Source organism: Schistocerca americana, chromosome X (genome assembly GCF_021461395.2).
Source record: "Schistocerca americana isolate TAMUIC-IGC-003095 chromosome X, iqSchAmer2.1, whole genome shotgun sequence".
Taxonomy (NCBI): Eukaryota; Metazoa; Arthropoda; class Insecta; order Orthoptera; family Acrididae; genus Schistocerca; species Schistocerca americana.
In genome coordinates this window covers 995,763,491-995,787,444 of record NC_060130.1, presented here as the reverse complement: position 1 = coordinate 995,787,444, position 23,954 = coordinate 995,763,491, and the positions used below count along the sequence as shown (strand labels likewise).

Here is a 23,954-nt window from a genome sequence, read left to right as displayed (position 1 = left end):
ACTTTCTTTCCTTATTAAGGCTCGTAAAACGTTCCTGTCACGATTTGTCTATAAGTACAGGAGAGACGAAGCCGCACAACATTCATAGTAGCTAATAACTACTATGTCCCAGGAGCCTTCATTTAGACTTACGATATTGTGAATAAGTCGTGTGAGTTAGGTTTTATAACGTTTGAAGAAATCTATTTCATTCCACAGTACCTCCAAATTAGTTTAGATTTCCGCAACCAATTCCGGGCGGTCTTCCTCACCTGGCTGTCACCGTAGTGTAACACAAGCATTTCAGTGTAGCGCGGTGAACTGCAGCTACTTCTCATTCAAAAAGCTCCTCAGCTGGCTACAAGAGACTGAGTCAATCCTGCTCCAGTCCTCCACAAGGAAAAGTCCTTGGAAATATCGGGAATTCAACCTGCGTCATCCGTAGCTAGATGCGTTGTTCACACTGCTACGGAGGCGGACGTGACTTGTTTAAATGCGGGTAAATGTAACTAATGTGGTTGGACAGGAGAAGCATTCCCGTCATATTCTACTGTCGCATTAATGAGGAACCACTTGACTCGGTCATTCGAAAGTAAACATTTACGTGTAACGTTGCGAACCGAGCGTACAGAGTCAGTTGTAAGGAAGGCGAATGACCTCGTACGCATTATGGAGAGAGCTCTGAGAAGGTTTAGTTCGGCACTACAGGAGACAGAGTACAGACCAAATATGTGTACCATTCTTGAGTATTTCTCAATTGTTTGCGATCCCCACCAGTTCGGATTAAAGGGAGGCATTAAAGCAATTCAGAGGTGTGCTGCTAGATGTATTACCAGTAGGTTAGACCGCTACGAGATTGTCACAGTAATGTTCCGTGAGCTTACGTGGAATCTTTCGAAGGAAGATGACCTTTTCATGAAAAGCTTTTCAGGAAGTTTCGAAACAAATAGTCGCGACACTCTGTAGTACGATTCTAGTGCCTCCACCGTTCATCTCGTGTTCGGACCGCACGGACAAAATAGGGGAAATTAGGGCTCGCACAACTGCCAACTGACAATCATTTTCGTTCCTTCCATTTACAAGTGGAGCAGGAAAGGGAATGACTAACAATGGTGTAAAGTACTCTCAGCCAAGCACTGTACAGTAGCTTACGGAATATGAAGGTAGATATAAATCAATCTATGCAACTTACTAAATTAAATTACCATGTCGCACTTATCTCTCTGTGTGTGAAGGCTAATCTCATAAACTACTGTAGGGATTTTGATACAATTTGCACTAATGGATAGACTGATTCACGATGAAGGTTTGTGTAATTTAATACCGCTGACCCAGACAAGACATCCGGGCCAAGATCTTAGTGCTACCCGTACGAAGCCGGGGATGGCCGCTCTACTAATCCAATATTTTCCACTTTACCACCTACTTGTTTATCTGCATGGATACTCAAGAAGTGACTGCATATCGTAACTGGACCTCCTGCACTAGTTACTCAGTAAAGTTTCTGTTTCCCTGGATACTCTCTCACTTTTGTAACATGAAATGTGGTCTTCAAAAAATATCGTTTAATTCGAAAATGTCTTTTCTCCCTTCTCCGAGGAACACGTAACTGGTAACACAACGTGATATCACATGGCTCGTTTCTTTGAAAACTACGAAACGGAAATGATGATAACAGCATCGAATATTAGGTAAACAATTCTAGGAATCGAACCTTTTTTATTATTTTATTTTATTTTTATTTTTTATAAATAATGGTAATACTTTTATATTTTATCAGCCGAGATACAGAGGCAAATATGGCGTTTTAAGGCAACTGATTTATCTAACGGAATTATAAACCATTTGTAAAGAGGTAGTTGTTGACATGATGTTTATTTGCAGAAAATTTCTAGTAAAAGTAGCCAGACAATTTTCTAGATGTGAGTGTCAAGACAGACTGGAATACGCTCTTTCTCCTCAGCTGAAGGCATAAACATCACTGTGCAGGGCTCGCCAAGGTATTATAGAACAGCGTCTTTACGGAGGTGATACGGCTTCTTCCTACTTGCTTTGGCACTTGCGTTTAGAAACTCTACTCGCTATCTTTTTCTCTAAAATTTCACTACAAAGCATAACAAGCGTTAAACTGGCCACTACTCTTTCCATGAGGTTTTCAATGCTGTGAAAGAAAGTCTACTATCTGAGTAATAGTACCTGGACACCGCTAAAGGCCGGTCGGGGTGGCCGAGCGGTTCTAGGCGCTACAGTCTGGAACCGCGCGACCGCTGCGGTCGCAGGTTCGAATCCTGCCTCGGGCATGGATGTGTGTGATGTCCTTAGGTTAGTTAGGTTTAAGTAGTGCTAAGTTCTAGGGGACTGATGACCTCAGTAGTTAAGTCCCATAGTGCTCAGAGCCATTTGAAACATTTTGAACACCGCTATGTGATGCGTAACTGATCGCCATCTGTCACGAGAGACGGCCCCGCTAGTATACTGTTGTCAGTGCAGTCGGTCAGCAGAGCTCAGGGACGCCGACCGCCCACCAGTCACTCGATGTCATACGCGTAGCATTTCCATCTGGGAAATTACTACCCTTCTAAAGCTTCTCAAGTCGACTCCCGGTCATGTAATTAGGAAGCGGAAACGTGAAGGAATATCCACAAATAAAACAATACTAGGTAGGCCTGGTAGCACAATGACTGTTCATAGGAAGTTAAAAACAGTGGGGTATAGTGGTCGAGAAGCTCTTCACATGCCACACATTTCTGTAGTCAGTAGTCAGCGGCACTTGAGGTGGTGTAAAGAGGGACGCCACAGAGAGGCGATGCCTAGAAAAGACTGATTTTGAGTGATGAATCACGCTATATCATGTCGCCATCCGACGGAAGGGTTTTCATTTGGACAATGTCTGGAGAACGATACCTGGCATCTCGTGTAGTGCCAGAAGTGAAGTACGGTGAATGTGGTCTTATGGCGTGGGAGTGTTTTTCGTGTTTAGAGTGTGGTTCCCTTAATGTGCTTAAGAAAACGTTAAATGCGGAAGGATATCAACACTTTTCACAGCATTGTGTAGGGGAACAGGGCTAAGACGATGATTACTTGTATCAGCATGATAATGCACCCAATCACAAAGCTGTATCAGTGGGGCAGTGATTGGTGGACAACAACATTCCTGAGATGGTTTAATCCGCCCAGAGTCCCGACCTGAAGCCAACAGAACGGCCTTGGGGTGAGTTACGATGCCGACCTTGCTACAGATTTTCTCTGATTTCTGCTCTTGAGGAAAAATGACTCTCAGACACCTCATTGAAAGTTCCTCGGCAGAAATCAAACAGTCACTATGGCGAAGTGTGGGCACCCCACTTATTAATGTTCGCTACAAGTGTGCGGAAACCCTCTCGAGCGTGTTAAAGCGGCGCCTCCGAGACGGGAACGTGCACCGGTCCCTGATCGTATCTGCCAGGGGGATTGACGATGAGGATCGGTATTCTGGCCTACCTGGATGAGATTTTTAAGCGGTTTCCCACATTCTACTGAAGTCCCGCCTCAGACACACGTTTCGTAAACATTTAGAAACCTTTTAACAGAAATAACACTGCACGCATATAGTTGGGGTACACATATTATCCTGGTGGGTAATGGGATGGCGCCAGGAGGGGCATCCGGCCACCACTTACACTAACGATGTCAAATCCATTGATAATCATTCCAACCCTGCGCCGATTCGGGACAAAAGCACGAGCAAGAGAAGTAAGAATAGGTGTCCGGATACATTTGAAAGACAGTGCCTCGCGGGGTAGCCTAGCGGTCTGGGTCGCCTTGCCACGGTTCGCGCGGCTCCCCCAGTCGGAGGTTCGAGTCCTCCCTCGGGCATGGGTGTATGTGTTGTCCTTAGCGTAAGTTAGTTTAAGTTAGATTAAGTAGTGTGCAAGATTAGGGACTTATGACCTTAGCAGTTTGGTCCCATAGGAACCTACCACAGAAAAAAGACAGTGTATATCGTTCTGCTGAATAGTACCATGGTTGCTTCAATAATTCCGTAGATAAAAAAATACATGTATTACCAATGAAACAAATTACATTCCCGTTGGCACACTATCATTTACCTGAACTCTATTTCTACACCTAGAACTGTTTACGAAATATTTGGAGTGTCGATTTTACGTGTTTCACCCCGGATATAGTTTTATGTCATATTCCCCTGTTTTACCATCTATGTTATTTTAAGTGGAGGAAACCGGTAAAGATTTTATTAGAAAGACACGCCGCGATAACCTTCATAGACACATCTTTATTGTTATCGTCCGCAGCTCGTGGTCGTGTGGTAGCGTTCTCGCTTCCCACGCCCGGTTTACCGGGTTCGATTCCCGGCGGGGTCAGGGATTTTCTCTGCCTCGTGATGACTGGGTGTTGTGTGATGTCATTAGGTTAGTTAGATTTAAGAAGTTCTAAGTTCTAGGGGACTGGTGACCATAGATGTTAAGTCCCATAGTGCTCAGAGCCATTTGAACCATTTTTTTATTGTTATCCCAGTGTTTTTCTTTTTTAAAATACTGAATGCCCCCCACCTCCTGCCACCTAACATGAGTTCTATTGTTTTCATTGTCACACAGAGCTGATAAGATTGTGAGCATTTAGCCGAGTAATGCCCAGCAGCATATAGGTTTTCTTTCAAAGACACCAATACCAAAATATATTGTGCAGGATGGTAATGTACATTCCAGAGGCAGACCACTTTTCTCCTGTTTTCATATGAACGACTGAAAGCGCTGAGTTTGTGGAACAGAGAGACAGACAAGCGGCCATAGCAGCTCCACCTGTACTTTCAGCGGCCGAGCGCTGGTTGTAAATAGCTACCGTTGCCAACACACTGCACGTGGCGTCTTACCAACATGGCTCCACGTGTCGAACAAATTTTCGGTACGCAATATCTTTCACTTAGTGAACCTGGCCACTCCGATAGCAAACAGCATTCGTCTGATAAATGTATCGGCCGAAGCATCCCTCCGCCTCCAGCGACGAGGCATTAATACATCTTATCCTTCCTTACTTCTTTCCTACACAACACTCATGGCGCTAGTCAAGTACAAGGGCCGGCAGAATGAATAGTAGGATATAAAAACGATAGAACTTCGAAACAAGCTATCACGTTTATTGAACGAAACATTGAAAATAAAGATAAATATATGCCACAACATATCATATACCGTTACTGCACAGCCATCAAGATCTTAAAAAGATATGGACCGATGATGGCGAACAAAGGCACGTCGACCACGCGTTACGTGGTGGCCAGTACCTTCAGTTCCGCTTGCTTACACCACTGTGTAGAATAATGAAAATGGGCCTCAACCAACATCAGTATGTCGTTTCGTATTTGCAGGTCAGCTGCTAAAAGTTCCAGGAAGCACAAGGCGAAGCTTCGTTGGGCAAATTTATCTTGTTCGTTACTTTCTGTACGAAATGCAATGAGGGATGATGCGCCACAGGGAACGATCTGACTTCGTTAGCGCCAAGGCCTGTCCGGTAGCAGAACGGTGTGGACTTCGGATGAGAGCGAGACGAGCCTCCTTGACTCTCTCCGATGTCCTCTGCGTCTGTTGACCGAACTTTTCTTCTTTGTACAAGAAGCAACAGAAATCAGCTGTAGCACTCAACGTACAATCGTCCGGTGATCTGGGAGTTTATCATGTCGATTCAACTGGAAATGGCGGTGGAATTATCGCTGAATTGTGATGGGACACTAGTTATTTTTGAAATACACCTCGACAGCGAGTGAACGATGCTCTGAACTCCACAGTGCCGTAATTACAAATGGCAGTCCTCCCTCAGTGCAGCACGCGCATACTTATTTTACGCAGGTGCAGCAGAAACGCTGCACTGCGTGACTGGAATTCTAATATTCATTCTGCCGTAAGCCGTACAACGTTCCCCAAGCAGACACTAATGTTTATTAAATAAAGGTACGGCAGCAAAACCAGAAGACAGTATCGATTTGCGAAATAACCAGCAGAAGACTGATGAGTGGTGTCGTCCCTGGCAGCTGACCTTGAACGTAAATCAATGCAACTCACTGCGAATAAGTAGGAAAAGAAATCCGCTACTGCACAACACTCTGGGCGAAAAATTGCTGGAAACAGTATCTCGCGTAAAATATCTAGGAGTAACTATCCAGCGCTACCTTAAGTGGAATGACCACGTGAAAGAAATCGTAGGAAAAGCAAATACCAAATTGAGATTCGTAAGAAGGCTCTTAAGGAAATCTATCTCAGCCACGAAAGAAGTGGCTCAAATGGCGCTTGTGCGACCGATACTTGAGTATTGTTCATCAGTCTGGGACCCTTACGTGGTAGGACTGATAGAAGAGATAGAGAAAATCTAACGAAGAACGGCGCGTTTCGTCGCGGGATCATTTGATAGGCGCGAGAGCAGTACAGGAATGCCCAACAAATTCCAGTGACAGATGCTACAAGAGAGGCGTTGTGCATCACGGTGAGAGTAATTTCCGGAAAGAGTCGGAAAGCATATTACTCCCCCCCCCCCCCCCCCCCCCCCTCACACATCTCGGAAAAAGGCCATGACGAGAAAATTCGAAAAATTAGAGCTGATACACAGGCTTACAGACAATCATTCTTCCTACGCTCCATTCGCGAATTAAACAGGGAAAGGGGCGGGGGTTTGGGGGTCGGGTGAGGGGTGGGGGGGGGGGGGGAGGGGGTCAGTTAGTGGCAGTACAAGTATCCTCTATCAAAAACCGTCAGGTGACTTACCGAGTGTTGATATAGGAAAGGAAGCAAGGCTTCAAGGGAAAAAAGAACGTCATGTCAACGATGAGATCGTTAGAGACGAGAGAGAAGCTCGGAGCAAGAAAAGATGGGGAACAAATCGACTGTGCCCTTATCAAATGAACTATCCCGGCATTGGCTTTAATCGATTTAGAAATATCATGAAAAACCAAAATATGCAAGGCCGGACGAGTATCTGAACCGCCGTCTTCCGGAATGTGAGTTCAGTCGCTAACCACTGCACCAACTCACTCGGTAAGGCAGAGGAAGCTGCTATGTAACGCAATGCCGAAATCGAATGCTCCATCACTGTGAAGTGAAGTTGTCGACTGTGAGGAAGACCAGAAGCCTATAGAGGTGAATATATTCGATGTGATGCAAGTTCTTAGGCTAATGTTAGGCAGGAGCCTAATTTTGGAAATGTTGGTATGTATGAAATTCTCACATTTCCAAAACTCGGATTCTGCCTAATATTCGCCTAAGAAGCCTAAGAACTTGATGTATACCAGATACAGTGTTTAAGAATAACAGAGTTGCGATCGCACCTGTGCCAAATGTAAATTACAGCAGCGTCAGTCGACATCTGTGCACAGACACAATGTCCTCAGGATTTTTGTGATTCTTACAAACATTTATGCTACAATTAACGGTGTTGTGCTAATGTGCGTCATTTTTTGTACAGCGTGTCTTCTCTGCTAACAATGTGCGAGTGTTCATAGACGTCTTCTGGCGTACGGCATTATGAGCCTCATACAGACCTTAGTAACAGAAACTCCGCAGTACTTACATCGTAGATTCGTCTGTGAAGGTGCCATTTCACCTGCTGCACCCCAGTTTTCCACCAGACACGTTTCGTTAAGTACGGCAAATGAAACACTGGCTCTGAACTCCAGATGAAGTAAATTCGTTGTTAGTATTTTTTTGTCTAATATTGGGTAAAGTGTGATCACCATAGATAAGATTTTCAGACGGGTCCCAAAGACGTGGACGTGTCGTAACAGTTCATTTCACACACATAGAACTGTTCACAATCCAATACGGTTTATGCATTTCACAAGTGTACAGCGCTTCACTGTTTCTTATTTGAAAAGTAAATTAACTTTTGGTGAACGTAAAAAAATCTGAAAGTAGTTTGGATCCGCATATACTACTGCCAAGTCTATCGAAAAACAGTAGTTCTAAAGTGAATACAACTGGAAAACTTGAGTGAAACTACATTGCGCTTTCTACTGCGAGGAAATGACTCACTATTCTTAAGTAGATTACAAGCTGAAACATCCTATATCTTTCGATGCTGTTAAATTCACTTTAAATACACATGTAGATGCATTTCAACAATTTTTCATGACAGTGAAATTATCTAAGCAGTAACGAAAAAGTAGTGCTACAAAATAGATATTGGAGGTTTATAAAAACGCTACAATTAAGACAATCGATGCATCATTAAACATTCTTCTGATTATCTAAATCTGCCAACGAATGCCACTGAGGCTGTTATGGGAAAACGTAATACTGATTGGTATTTGACGAAAATTTCTAGTACAGGTACATCAGCGGATGGTTAAGACATTGGTCCAATGTTGGGAAGGAGCGGAGTGCCTTCTCCGTCCGCCTAACCCCAGTTCTGTTTCCTTTATTCACCACAGGCGAATGGTATGATCATTTTACATGTTACTTTGACCTTGCGTGACTGTGTTGAACATATAATGGAATAAAATTAAAGGCCAGCAACACTGTTTTATAAATGTGTACTTCTTTTTTAAAGACATAACTCGTTTCATCCATATATCCCCATCTTCAGATGATTGCATTCGCGTATTTAGCACTGCATGTTGTTAGCACTATGTTGTCTCCTAATGTTACAATGTGCGAGAAATAAGTATTTTGAAACCTAGAAGTAAAAACTTAAGCAGCCCAGATCGCACAAGACTGCACAAGCTTATGTTCACACAACAGGTTCAAATGGCTCTGAGCACTATGGGACTTAACATCTGTGGTCATCAGTCCCCAGAACTTAGAACTGCTTAAACCTAACTAACCTAAGGACATCACACACATCCATGCCCGAGGCAGGATTCGAACCTGCGACCGTAGTGGTCACGCAGTTCCAGACTGTAGCGCCTAGAACCGCTCGACCACTCCGGCCGGCTCACACAACAGGTGAAATGAGTCTACTTTCAACTGTTATGTGAACATGGCCTTGTGCAGTCGGTGGGATACGCATCATATTTTATGTAGATCTTGTCTTATTATTGACATGCCGGTTTACCACTTTCTACATCTTCCTGGAATGACATGTCACAACTTGACACGATATATTGTACATATGACGGAGATGTATTTCCATAAAATCAGTTGAGGACAACCTAGATTTTCTGAAACCAGTCATCAAAAATAAAATTATACCTTGACTATTGAAGTTTTTATTTCTATATTCCACATTACTCTAGATTGCCCCCACGTTTCAGCGATGTCAAGCATATATAATAATTATTTCGTCATTCTGGCAACGGTTGTTTAATTGGAGGCGATATAGGACAGTTACATTCTCTACTTGTTAGCAGCAAGCAGTAGAAGTTAGTGGTGAATGCCTACTTAGATATATTCCAGTTTATGACTCGAAAATGCTCATTGAGTTGTGCGATATTTAATGTGAAGAATTGGTTGTGTTCATTAAAACTGAAAGTGAATAAAAAATTAAAGTTACATTTTTCCTCATATGCTATAATATTAATTAAGCTCCCTACGTAATTCCACAACTTTTTTCTGTTTACACAGTCATTTTAAAACGTTTGGCCGAATCCAGGTGCCACAGCCAGGAAAAGTTCAGAGAACTCGCAAGATGTGCTACCTTTCTTGATGGGTTACCAGTTACGTTAGGAATGCTACGAGTCGTGATGGGATACAAACGGTAGCAGTATTTCTACAATACTTTGTACACTATATTGTATATATGATGGAGCTGTGTTGGCATTTTCATGTTTGTGGTACTTTGCTTTGAGTAAACTCTCAAAAATGGCTATTTAACTCCAAACATGTGACCGAAATGAGGTTTTAATAAAAATTACATCCTTAGTGGAAAAATCTCGCCGTCTTTCCCCAAATTTGTAGCTGAGGTGCGCACCATAAAGAAGATGCAAGTGAATAATTATAAAGTGCAAACAATGTACGTGAATTCAATCATTATATGCTAATAGGATGGTCAAGCACTTCTATCACTTTAAATATAATGTACGCAAAGAGGATTTCCAAGTCAAAATCAATCGGAATACTCGTACGTAAGAATTCGTCAGTAACTTCTCCCGCATGCTACCGACAACTAGGGCATCCTTTTGCCACTCCTAAATAAATACGTCGATTCCAGTTAAACGAACATGCCCTTAACGACGAAATAATTGTTTCGCAAACGGCTTAACAGCAGACGACATAATGCTGACAACATGTAGTTCTTATTGTGTGAATGTAGAAAAGGTGCTCTAGAGTCTTTGCATGAAACGGTTAGCGGTGATAGATCACGTCATTGGAAGCACATTTTGTTGGAGACTAAATGTTCGTCGATGATTCCCGGCGACGGCAGTCGTCATGTTATTGAATTCACCGGTCCTGCGAAAACGAGATTTCACTGAACTAGCAGCGCATATAATCAGATGCGCTGCAGGTGCACACTACCTAAGCCAGTAAATTTATAAAGTGATTTTCAACAAAACAACCGTAAGAATGAGTGTATCTGAGAGGAGAAAGATCATTTAGAAGCGAACCAGGAACTTTAATTTCGCCTTTCATGCGAGGCAAGTGACTAGATATAGGCAACACACATTGCATACGTACATCACAGATCGCCTGCGCGCTACTGCCTCTCAGGGGCGTAACCAACAATAAAACACAACTAGTGTGGCCAGGAAGCGTCAGCGAACATTTTGTCTCAAACAAAAGTTGGTCCCCATGACGTGATATAACACCCCTTAGATGTTTGATTCAAAGACTTAGAAATAACCCGTATATGTTTTAGACTGGTTATAACACGAGTAAAGAGGTATATATTTATAAAACACTGACAGCTGGGTTTTAATTTTCACCTGACGAATCGCGAAACAATTCCTTGAACTCCACGGACTCTTCGATGCTTCATCCTACTCCAGCTCAGATATCTTTGCGTTCCTAACAACACCGTCAGCAGCGAAGCCTTAATTAAATGTTAACCCGCCCTCCTTTTATATGTAGGGCTTTCTGAGTCTGACTGCAGTTTTGCGGACTCTGAAACGTAATATATCTCTAAATAGGGCACGCATTTTGCTGCTTTCTGCACTGAACTCTGACAAGTGTGCCTCTATGACGCAGTGCTGCGAGAACGAGCACGAGATCTTTTCAAAAAAATGTGACCCAGAAAGTGGTGCGGCTGGTGTAATGTAATACGTGACACAATGTTTGATGTAGGTCGTCGGACGGTAAGAGTGGGGGTAAGGGGCGGCACACTTTCACGCAGCGCAGAACTCGTCCCGGCAAGAAGGCGTGCCCGCGGTCAGGAGCCGGGCTGTTCGGTTTCTCTTCTGCACACTAGCTGCTGAAGGCGATGCCGAGGTTATTAGGAACGCAGTGCTAGCTCAGTTGGAGTGGATGGCATTTAAGGGACTGTTTCGTCATTCATCAGGTGACAATTAAAATCCAGCTGTCAGTGCTTTATATAGGCGAACTTCTTTACCACAACCGATTTAAAGTAAATACAGAAACAGTCTGAAAAGATTGTAAGGTGCTGCGGAGTAGGTTGAGTTGAGATAATGCGCTTGTTCGCCCACTGCTTGAATACTGCTCAGCAGTGTGGGGTCCGTACCAGATAGGGTTGATAGAAGAGATAGAGAAGATCCAACGGAGAACAGCGCGCTTCGTTACAGGATCATTTAGTAATCGCGAAAGCGTTACGGAGATGATAAACTCCAGTGGAAGACTCTGCAGGAGAAACGCTCAGTAGCTCGGTACGGGCTTTTCTTGAAGTTTCGAGAACATACCTTCACCGAGGAGTCAAGCAATATATTGCTCCCTCCTACGTATATCTCGCGAAGAGACCATGACGATAAAATCAGAGAGATTAGAGCCCACACAAAGGCATACCGACAATCCTTCTTTCCACGAACAATACGAGACTGGAATAGAAGGGAGAACCGATAGAGGTACTCCAGGTACCCTCCGCCACACACCGTCAGGTGGCTCGCGGAGTATGGATATAGATATAGATGTAGAATAGCTAAGAAAGTATTCGATACGTTGCGCAGTTTCCTAGTTAATTAGGATCGGAGTTAACCAATCATGCCGTTGTGCTCGCAAATTCAAGCGGCCCGCAAGAGACGGTGTCGTCAAACATGTTCTTCGTTTGATTTCCTAAAACGGAACAAGAGAGCGATACAAAAACCGTACACGGGACGGTATTAAGCATCGAACCCGAGTCAAAGGCTGAGCAGAGTCTCACACTGTCATCTACGCTATGAGAACAGCTCACACTAACTGTATCTAGCGCTTGAATTTGGCGCGCAGTGGTCTGGTTGTCTAACTTCAACGCTAGTTAACTGGAAAATGGTGGTGATGATGATGTCGAGTGGCTAGGGCCTCCCGTCGGGTAGACCGTTCGCCGGGTGCAGGTCTGTCGAGTTGACGCCACTTCGGCGACCTGCGCATCGATGGGGATGAAATGGTGATGATTAGGACAACACAACACCCAGTCCCTGAGCGGAGAAAATCTCTGACCCAGCCGGGAATCGAACCCGGGACCTTAGGATTGACATTCCGTCAAGCTGACCACTCACCTACCTGGGCCGGACACTGGAAAATGGTGCAAAGTATCGAACGTTTTTCTTAAGAGTTATTTCTCAGCGCGACGTACCCTGCAACATCCTTACAAGCTTTTCAGACTGTTTCTGACCAGACTGTACAGGGTGTTTCAAAGTCTTTGCATAAAACGTCTGGGGGTCTTAAATCACATCATTGAGAACAACTGTTGTTAAAGGCAAAATGTTCGCTGATACATTCCGGCGACACTAGATGTGTTTTACTGTTGGTTATGCCCCTGAGAGGCACCAGGTCGTAGGGACTCTGCGGCGTGCGTATGCAATGTATGTTGCCTGTAATTCAGTCATAAAAGGCAAAAAATAAAGTCCCTGGTTCGCTTCTAAAATATCTTTCTCCACTTAGACACACTCATTCTTCAGTTTATTTTTTTTTATTTTTTAAATCACTCAACCAATTTACTGGGATATGTAGTGTGCAGACGCAGCTCACCTGATTAGAAAACCCTGCTGGTTCTGTGAAATCTCTTTGTCCCAGGCTGTTGAATTCAATCTACCGTTGCCGGATGGTGTCGAAGAACGTTTTGTGTCCAACAATATTGGCTCACCATGACGTTATCAATCACCCGTAGACGTTTAATGCAAAGATTTTAAAATATATCGTGTACATTCACACAGTAAGAACAGCATGTTGTCAGTATTATGTCTGCCGTTACGCTGTCTTTGAAACAAGTCTTTCGCCATCAAGGACATCTAAATTCATATTCTGCAGACCACTATTAAGTGCATGGAAGAGGGTACTTCCCGTTATACGACAGTTTCTTCCCCGCTCCATTCGCGGAAGAGCGTCTCTACTGCTGTAATTTTGTCTTTGAAATCCCTACCACAGCAAAATGTAGAGGGCTCTAATATATTCCTAAATTCGTCAGTTGATAGTGGTTCTCAAAACTTTTTGAACAGACTTTCTTCAGTCGCCTGTTAGTTCAGTTTTTCAATACTTCAGTGATGCGAGTCACTTAAATCTGTGACCTTTTGTGCTGCCCTTCTCTGTGTACGTTCATTATCCCCTGTTATTCCTATTTCGTATGGGATACAGGTGCCTGACCAATGTTCTAGGATGAGCCACACGAGTGTCTTGTAACCATTCTCCTTTGTAGACGAAAGGCACTTTCCAAGTATCATACAAATGAACTGATGTTCCCGAATTGCGTTACCTACGACTGAACCTATGACATCATTCCAGTTCATATCCCCCCAAATTTTTAAACCAAGGTATTTGTATTAGTCACCGATACCAACGGTGACATACGCATATAGTACTCATAATATACTCCTATAACGTGTTGTGAAGGCTGGGTTTGAAATTTCTGAATCTTTAAAGCGAGTTGCTAATTTTTGCACAACTTACAAATATTATCGAGATCTTGTTGGATATTTGTGCATCTTTTTTTTCTGTCTGCGAAGTAGCGACAGGCTGAAACGTAAACTTCAAGGAATAATGATCCCTGTTACCGAGATCCAAAGGATTCGAACACACAGGCGAGGACCTAAGGGTTTTAGGAGTGCAGGCTAGATGCTAGGGGCACTGTACACTCCAGTCACAACGCACGCTCTACTCCGTTGCGTGTGTACTTACTGAGGGTTTCATATCAACTGCTGCGTCTCGAATGAAGGTATTCATATGTAAATAAAGCTGCATGCGTTGCTTAAGTTAGTTTTTCCGATAACGTTTAACTCTGTGTCCCCCAAAAACACTGTTTTTTGAGTAGAGATTTTTTCTGCTATGCAGTCTTTCTCGCGAGATTTTAAGGAGACTATTAGGAAAGAAAATGATTATTTTGCTAATTATAGTTTCCTATCTGCAAAATGATATGCGAGGACTTGTTCTTGAATGTCGTATTCGAATACTCGACGCCACTTATCGAGATCACATTCGGATCGACAACTTCTCAGTTGTCGCATTGTCCAACACTATTAAGAGGATTTGCGTGACGCAACAGCTGCAATTTCCTGACAGAATGCCAAAAGAGAGAGTGCTGACCGACTAACGCGTGTCCCAGGCAAAAGTATATGACGTGGCGTAGGTAGGGAAAGCCTTGATGCTACGAAAGGAACAAATAGAAAGTTTGAATAGATAACGGGGTATCCAGTACACAACCTATCACACGCGTAGCGAAACGCGAAATATTGCAGTTCACCGTCGACTTGCTTTCGGCTCCACGACCGAGCGGGGTGCCGTAGAGATACACCTGGGCTCGTGTTCGCTAGAATGACGGCTCAAATTCCCGTCCGGCCATCCAGAAATAAATTCACGTATTTAGCAAAATGCTAGGATGCTTCTTTTAAGCGGACACGAGTGATTTCGTTCACTGTCGTTGCCCAATCCGAGTTTGTGCTGCGTCTCTAATGAGCTCGCTGCCGTTCGAAAGTTACACCCTAATTTTTCTTTCCTTCTTTTGGATCCCCGAGGAGCAAACTGGATTTGGATTACAGAGATTACATACACTTATTTAATATGGTCAACGTAATTGCCGCTCTCACCATATCTTTGAGTAATAATGAGAAATATTTTTTCTTATTTTTTTCGTCTGTATTTATTTTTTTTATACCATCTCCTTGTCTCACTTTTTATTATTACTAGTCGTCTTTTATTATAATGTTTTATTAGTAGCACTTTCATTTATAATATTAAGTTGAAAGTAGTTTTAAGTGGTAAATCAATAATTGTTAAATAAGTGGCATAGAATTAGCAGAAGAAACAAGTGCAGATCAACGTACACTTTCAGGCTCTTAATTGTGAATTGCAGAGCAGTCATGTAGATGTAGAATGGTCGTCTCCTGAAAGGAAATTGGATCAAAACAAGATAATGGGTACTTTAAGAGATAACAAGAAAAATTCATGTAAAAATGTTACAGTTTGTTTAAATAATACTAACGTATAAAATTGCGGTACATATTAGTTACCTACGTTATAAAACACAAGTAAAGATAAATAACAACAGTATGGCATTATAGGTCCACCTTGATGCAAAACACTTTTATTTTTTGTTTATTTATTCCCGAAACTACTTCCAGCGACAATATCTCCATCATCACTAGGTTCCTTAACTCTAAAATATGCAAAAAATAGCATAGTTATAAACATTATTACATTACACTGTTTGGTTCTAAATATTGTGTATTGTGAATACTTTCATAATACCTCATTTACTTTTAGGTACAGCTTAATTTTTATATTGGTTGCCGCTATTTCCGGCATATTTTCTATGCTTCTGTTGTCGTTTCTTCGGCATACAGTATGTCATCTGCAACTTTACGAGTGGCTATTAGTAAAAAAAATTTGAAAAAGTGAACTTTTTTACTGACAGCCATTCATACAGTTGCAGATAACGTGCTCTATGGCGAAGAAACGGCAACAAAAACACAAAAACTAAAGTAAATAAGGTATTATGAAACTATTCACAGATCACAGTAATTACGTTTACAACTATGCTATTATTTGCATGTTTTAGAATTAAAGAACCCACTGATTACGGTGATATTGGGAATAAATAAGAAAAAAACAAAAGTGTTCTGCATCAAGGCGGACCCGCAATGCCATGTTTTTATGGAAACATTGACCACGGAAGAGTTTCAAGCCAAAATGAAAGAGAAATACGTAACTTAATAACAGTAAGTCTACATACTGCTAGAATAGATTTATTAAATGAAGAGCTTTCATTATATTTTTGGTGATAAGCACACTGATTTTTGGAGCGAAAATTTATTCCTGCTACTAAATCAAAACGCTGAAAATGTTTAGATGTGATTTTATGCTAATTCAGTATAATTTAACTCGTACCGTTCCATGAGATCACATTAGTCAAAGCTACCGCGTCCATGGAGTGCATGACTACATAATTCACAGAAAGCTAGCAAGAAAATTTAGAAATCAGACAAAAAGACAAAGAATCTTTAAATAAATTGCGAAGAACTACCATACAAATAAAATGAGTAGCCATGAAGAAGCCTTTGAACTCAAACTACAAAATGTAGAGTTTACCGCTCGAAAGTTTCAGTTCTGAAAGTCTACCGAAACATGAAAGCTGCAGGTTAGTGCACACCATTCTGTACAGTGGTTAAAGAAGTGTTCTCCAAGGGTAAATCGTTTTTGAATCTGTCATTCGCTGATTGAATCCCGCAGTTCTTCTCGACTGAATCCGTATTATTAAACCATGAATCCTATGGAAAAGAAGAAGGAAGGTTAGGATTTAGCGTTCCGTTGACCACGAGGTCATTAGTGAAGGAGTACAAGCTTGTATTCAGGAGGGAGGGATGGAAACCAGCTGGGCCCGTTGCAAAGGAGGAATCCCGATATTTAGGAAAAAGATGGGAACTCTAAAACAGGACAGCTGGGCGGAGATTTGAACCGCCGTTGTCGCTAATGCACGTAATGAAACTGGTGAAATTGGCTGTGATTGCATATTTTCTATGTCATTTTTGGCTCTACCTTAAACTGCAATGAACGTTAACACTAGTGTAATTTGTTGTGTCAAATGGGAGTGTTAACGTTGTGTAATATACCTGACAGTTCATTACAATACGCCATTTGGAAGCAAGGTTCTGCGTCTTGTGTTTAATAATATTTTTGTCAGTTGCGTATATCAGGCCCAAATTGGGAATCGACAGAAATCATTTTTGACTGAATGTGACAATACGTTTAATAATTTGTCTCCGAGTGAACTGTGCATCTTAGTCAGGAATAAGTTGCACTTCTAGTTTACCGCCTTGCGTCGTAAACTAATATTTTGCACGGTTTATTGTAGGGCCAACGAGAGAACTGTCTGTGTAGCTGTCGTACCTCATAAACGGTTTTTGGGAAATGATTCATTCTTGAAAACTCAGATTGTGCACTCAACTCCGAGTTTGCACTTCGTTATGAAAAGGTTTTTCATTAAAAAAAAGCATCCTAAATTTGTATTTCATAAAGAAACTGTTTTTAGGTACGAACCACATCTTCAGGCTACAAAAGTACAAATAAATAATGAAGTTTTTCTTTACACTCTTGGCATGAGCTGCGGCCATCTTGCGCAGGAAGAGAAGGATAACCTAACACGAACGTTCATATGTCTAGTGATGGCATATTTTTTTAAAAAATGATGATCCGCGATGTTCACATCTAATGACTGTGTCTTGTGGTGTGTTCAGTTACATCCTTTGCTATGGCTCTCTGGCGCTTGTAAACTGTTTATAAACTTGCAAACTTGGAATTGTACTACCTTAGCAATGACGATTGTAGTGCCTCTTATAGAGTTACAACGAATAATATCTAGTACGCCGTAGGCAGCTGCGCCCAAGTTGATGGAACATCCGTTGACTTTTGGAAGGCCTTCAGCAAAGTTAAGCACCATCATTTAGAAAACGAAATACAGCTTACCGAGCATCGCAACAGATTTTCCACTCAATTTACACCTCAGTAGCAGACAGATCTCAGCAGATCGTTTCTAACGGGCCGGTATTGACGTTATAAAGGTAATTTTCGGGTAACACAAGGGAATCTTACTAGAGTAGTGGGCAAAACTTAAGGATGAAAGTAGGTTTCGCATGACGTGTGAATGCCAAGTAACATAGCACTATGAAACTTGGGCCATACAAAGAGAGAACTGCTGTAGTATAGCACGGAGGGTAACTGAAAGAAATACACAATGAGATAGACGGAAACGACACTTTTATTTAAAGACAATAGACATTACGAAGGCGGGACGTGGTTGCTGACAGGGTGTGCAGTCACCACGGAAGGCCCTGCGCGTTCTACAGCGCGCTCTCATGTTCGGTAAGGACTTCCATTGCTCCACCGGCGCGGCTGCCTGCTGCTGGATGGTTGTCGGCGTGCTGTGGTACGTCTCCCCAACACAGGTGCTCGATGGGATATAAGTCGAGAGAGCGTGCAAACTTCGCCGAATATTCTCTCGTCCCAGTCGCTCCTCTACTTGCAGCTGTTCGATGCTGTCGTGCATTTTCATTCATAAAAAATGAAATCAGAGTCGAATGTAGCCCTGAAAAGACGCACATAGGGAAAGAGTACAGTGTTGACGGTTGAGTGTACTGTGTTCCAAAATTTTCAGTTCGGCGCGTACTACGTTATACCTTCTCACACCACAACACCAGGACCACCAAAACGAACATGTGCCACAATGCATTACGTATTCCCACCTCTCGCCATATGATGGTACTCCCAGCATTGTCGTATGTGATCATTTTGGCGGCCCTTGTTTTATAGTGTGGGGAGGCACAATTTTACACTTGAGTACTGGCCTCCAAATCCTCGAACACTCACCGGCCAACGCTATCGTGGTACTATACTCGAGCCGGCCGGTGTGGCCGAGCGGTTCTAGGAGCTACAGTTTGGAACCGCGCGACCGCTACGGTCGCAGGTTCGAATCCTGCCTCGGGCATGGATGTGTGTGATGTCCTTAGGTTAGTTAGGTTTAAGTAGTTCTAAGTTCTAGGGGACTGATGACCTTAGAAGTTAAGTCCCATAGTGCTCAGAGCCATTTGAACCACTATACTCGTTTCCCAGGTATGTCTTTTTAGGGATGTCTTCAACCCAGACTTCATTTTTATGGATGACAATGCGCGACCGTATCGAACAGCGCACGTGTAGGAGCTTTTGGAACGAGAGAATATTTCGCGAATGGACGAGCACGTGTGCTGGGGAGACGTCGCGCTGGTTGAGGTGTGGAGCGCCCAGCCACAAGAACTCGTCTCGCCCACCTTGTGGCCAGCACCGAAGCCCACTGCAAAGCACCCCGCCCGGCGTGATCACACACCCTATTAAAAACCGGGTCCCGCATTTCGTAATGTCCGGCGGACCATCATGAATCGCGGTCACCTTAGTGTAATTATTGTCATCGGATTCCGATCTGATCATGTAAGTGTAGAAAAGTTGTGGAATGTTTTCAAAGAGATAGTATCGACAGCAACTGAGAGATATATACCACATAAATTAGTAAGTGATGGTACTGATCCCCCACGGTACACAAAACGGGTCAGATCGTTGTTGCAGAAGCAACGAAAAAAAGCGTGCCAAATTTAAAAGAACGCAAAATCCCCAAGATTGGCAAAGTTTTACAGAAGTTCGAAATATAGAGCGTACTTCAATGCGGGATGCTTTTAATAATTTCCACAACGAAATTTTGTCTCAAAATCTGGCAGAAAACCCAAAGAGATTCTGGTCATACGTAAAGCACATCAGTGTCAAGACGCAATCAATACCTTCACTGCGCGATAACAACGGTGAAGTCACTGATGACAGTGCCACTAAAGCAGAGTTATTAACACTGTTTCCCGAAACTCCTTCACTAAAGAAGACGATGTAAATATTCCTGAATTCCAATTCAGAACAACTGCCAAGATGAGAAACATAGAAGTAGATATCCTCGGTGCAACAAAGCAGCTTAAATCACTTAATAAAGGCAAGGCCTCCGGTCCAGATTGTATACCAGTCAGGTTCCTCTCAGAGTGTGCTGATAAAATAGCTCCATATTTAGCAATTATATTCAACCACTCGCTCACAGAAACATCCGTACCTAAAGACTGGAAAACTGCTCAAGTCACACCAATACCCAAAAATGGAAGTAGGAGCAATACGCTGAATTACAGGCCTATATCACTAACGTCGATTTGCAGTAGGGTTTTGGAACATATACTGTATTCTAACATTATGAAGTACCTCGAAGGAAACGATTTATTGACACATAGTCAGCACGGATTCAGAAAATATCGTTCGTGTGAAACACAAATAGCTCTTTATACTCATGAAGTAATGAGTGCTATCGACAGGGGATGTCAAATTGATTCCATATTTTTAGATTTCCAGAAGGCTTTCGACACAGTTCCTCACAAGCTTCTTCTAACCAAACTGCGTGCCTACAGAGTATCGCCTCAGTTGAGCGACTGGATTCGCGATTTTCTGTCAGAAAGGTCACAGTTCGTAGTAATAGACGGAAAGTCATCGAGTAAAACAAAAGTAATATGCGGCGTTCCCCAAGGAAGTGTTATAGGCCCTCTATTGTTCCTGATCTATATTAACGACATAGGAGACAATCTGAGTAGCCGTTTTAGATTGTTTGCAGATGATGCTGTCATTTACCGTCTTGTAAAGTCATCAGATGATCAAAATGACTTGCAAAATGATTTAGATAAGATATCTGTATGGTGCGAAAAGTGGTAATTGACCCTCAATAAAGAAAAGTGTAAAGTTATTCACATGAGTACTAAAAGAAATCAGCTAAATTTCAATTACGCGATAAGTCACTCAAATCTGAGGGCTGTAAATTCAGCTAAATACTTAGGGATTACAATTACAAATAACCTAAATTGGAGCGATCACATAGATAATATTGTGGGTAGAGCAAACCAAAGACTGCGATTCATTGGCAGAACACTTAGAAGGTGCAACAGATCTACTGAAGAGATTGCTTACACCACGCTTGTCCGCCCTATTTTGGAGTAGTGCTGTGCGGTGTGGGATCCGCATCAGATGGGACTGACGGATGACATCGAAAAAGTACAAAGAAGGGCAGCTGGTTTTGTATTATCGCGAAATAGGGGAGATAGTGTCACAGACATGATACGTGAATTGGAGTGGCAATCATTAAAAGAAAGGCGTTTTTCGTTACGACGGTATCTTCTCATGAAATTTCAATCACCAGTTTTTGTCTCCGATTGTGAAAACGTTCTGTTGCCACCAATCTACATAGGGAGAAATGATCATCACGATAAAATAAGAGAAATCAGGGCCCGCACATAAAAATTTAAGTGCTCGTTTTTCCCGCGTGGAGAGTGGAACGGTAGAGAGACAGCTTGAAGGTGGTTCATTGGACCCTCTGCCAGGAACTTTATTGTGAATAGCAGAGTAACCACGTAGATGTAGATGTAGATGTCATTTCTGTTCCTCTCACTGCACATTTCTTTCGGTTACTTTCTATACTACACTGTAGCAGTTCTGTCTGTGTATGGTCAAAGGTTCATAGAGCTTTGTTACTTGGCAGAAACGCATCATGCGAAAGTTACTTTCGCCTTAAGTTTTGCACACAAGTGTATTTACAACACATAGTCACAAACTCCCTGACGCTGTTCGCGGACGATTCCGTTACCTAGAGGAAGACTGCAGCGATGACACTCCATAACGAAATGATAGAAGATCCACAGGGTTTCTACGAATGTTGCCTGTTGGCCCTCCACGTAAATAAATGTAACTTATTGAACATAAATGGCGAAGAGAAACATTACTGTTTGGTTAAAATATTAGAGGATAACTAGTAACAGTAACAATTGTAAAATATGTAGGAGTGACCTTCTGAAGTGATCTAAAGTTTAACGAACAGATTAAACTAGCTGTAAGAAATGCAAATGCGTGGCTGAGATTCATCGGATGATTGCAAAGGAAATGTATGTCACCACGAAAGAACTGACTTACAAAACAATCGAGAGACCGATTCTCAAGTATTGCTCGTCAATCTGATGCTCTTGACAAGTAGGATTAAGAGAAGAGATAGAGAAAATCCTAAGTAAAACGGCTAATTTCGTTCCGTTTTATTTTAATAAACGCTAGAGTGTTGTGAAGAGGCCGATCAAAGTTCAGTGACACACTATGCAATAGGGACACGTTGTGCTCCACGGAGAGTTGATCGTATAAATTCTGAGAGTATGCATTGCAAGTAGAATCAGCTGAGTCCTTAATTTCTCCTACGTACATCACTCGAAAATTAAGGAAACTACAGCTCATACGGGTGATAACGGACAGTCGTTCTTTCCACTTACGATTCGTAAATCGAAAACGAAAAGAGGGAAGTGATAGTGTTTCCAGTAGTACACTCCGCTAGACGCTGTATAATGGCTTGCGGAGTACATATGTATGTGTAGGTGTAGATGCAGATTTTCTATTTTGTTTCTTGCAGTAGAAAGTAAGAACTGTTTTGTTCAGACCAAGAGTGAGTGTTGTTGTTAAGCGTTTCTGTGAAGAATGTGAAACGGACTCGGCTGCTCTTGCACGCTTCTGACCAGCAAACACTTAGACGCTTTCCGCTTGGTTCAGCACTGTGCTCAGGTTACGCGTGCTGGAAGTGACGTCCTATCTCGGCTACGGGTGTCGCAGGAGAGCGCGCGTCTTCTTGTACACAGGATACCTATTGAGCCCTGTATACTGCTGTCTTCCGTGACTTCTGCAAATTGCAATGTACTTCTGATAAGCGTTACTCGAAAAATCTTGTCAGGACACTCCCTCTCAATAAGACTTCGTAAAAAGTTGCCGCTATCACTCGAATTATTATTTCCATATTAGGTTATTTGTAAAATGGGGTATTATTATATGAAGGATAAATGAGAATTAGCGTTTTCACTCTATTTATAATACGAGGGTCTCCCGGAAAATAAAGACTGCTTGGTTACACAAATTGAATACACATTATTATTTGAAAAAGAAGAAAAAAGGAAAGAAAATCTATTCTGAGGTCATTAGTCCCCTAGAACTTAGAACTACTTAAACGTAACTAACCTAAGGACATCACACACATCCATGCCCGAGGCAGGATTCGAACCTGCGACCGTAGCGGTCGCGCGGTTCCAGACTGTAGCGCCTAGAACCGCACGGCCACTACGGCCGGCGCGAGCTTGGGAGTCGCATGTTATACGACGGCGTGCCGAAAAGTAATGCCTCCAATATTTTATGTGAAAACTCTTAAAGCTTTTTAAATAACACAAACGTTAGTAAAATTCTACATCTTTATTTTTCATGGCTACGTATTTACTTCTCAACATAGTCATCCCGGTAATGAACACATTTCTCCCAACGAGTTTGTTGATACCGTCACTGTAGATTGTCTGACTTTGTTGACGGAGCCACAACCTCACCTCTGATTGCACAGCTTCATCACTGTCAAATTGAAGTCCTCGAAGGGGTTCTTTAAGTTTTGGAAACAAATGAAAATCGGACGGGACCAAGTAGGGACTGTACGGAAAATGATCGATGACTGTGAACTAAAGGCGTCGGATTGCTGCAAATATCGCAGAGCTCATGTGTGGTTTGGCACTGGCATGCGGAAGGAGTGGGTGCCCCATGTGTGGACGAAATCTTCGAATTCGAAACTCGATTACAGCACGCTGTTTCTCAAGCACAGACGCAATTACATTACGCACCGCCATGATACACGCTACAATTGGGATCCCTTCAGCGGCAGAAGGCTGCAGATATGAAGAAAGAGATGAAACATATTAATAAAGTTTGCTTCATTTTAAAAGCTTTAGGAGTTTTCACATAAAAATTCGGAGTCATTACTTTTCAGCACGCTCTCGCTCTCTACTGCCTTCGGTTCATTAAACCAGGTGGTCACTGCATTCAAACAAAAGACCGCTGCATTCACATTCTTGACCAGATATCACACAGATTGAGATG

General features: G+C 42.5%; 1 protein-coding gene across 1 annotated transcript in view; it reads left to right on the top strand.

The window, feature by feature from the left end:
• LOC124555212 (monocarboxylate transporter 3) overlaps window positions 1–23,954 on the top strand; it is a 442,385-nt gene that overhangs the window by 74,532 nt on the left and 343,899 nt on the right. The window lies entirely within an intron of this gene.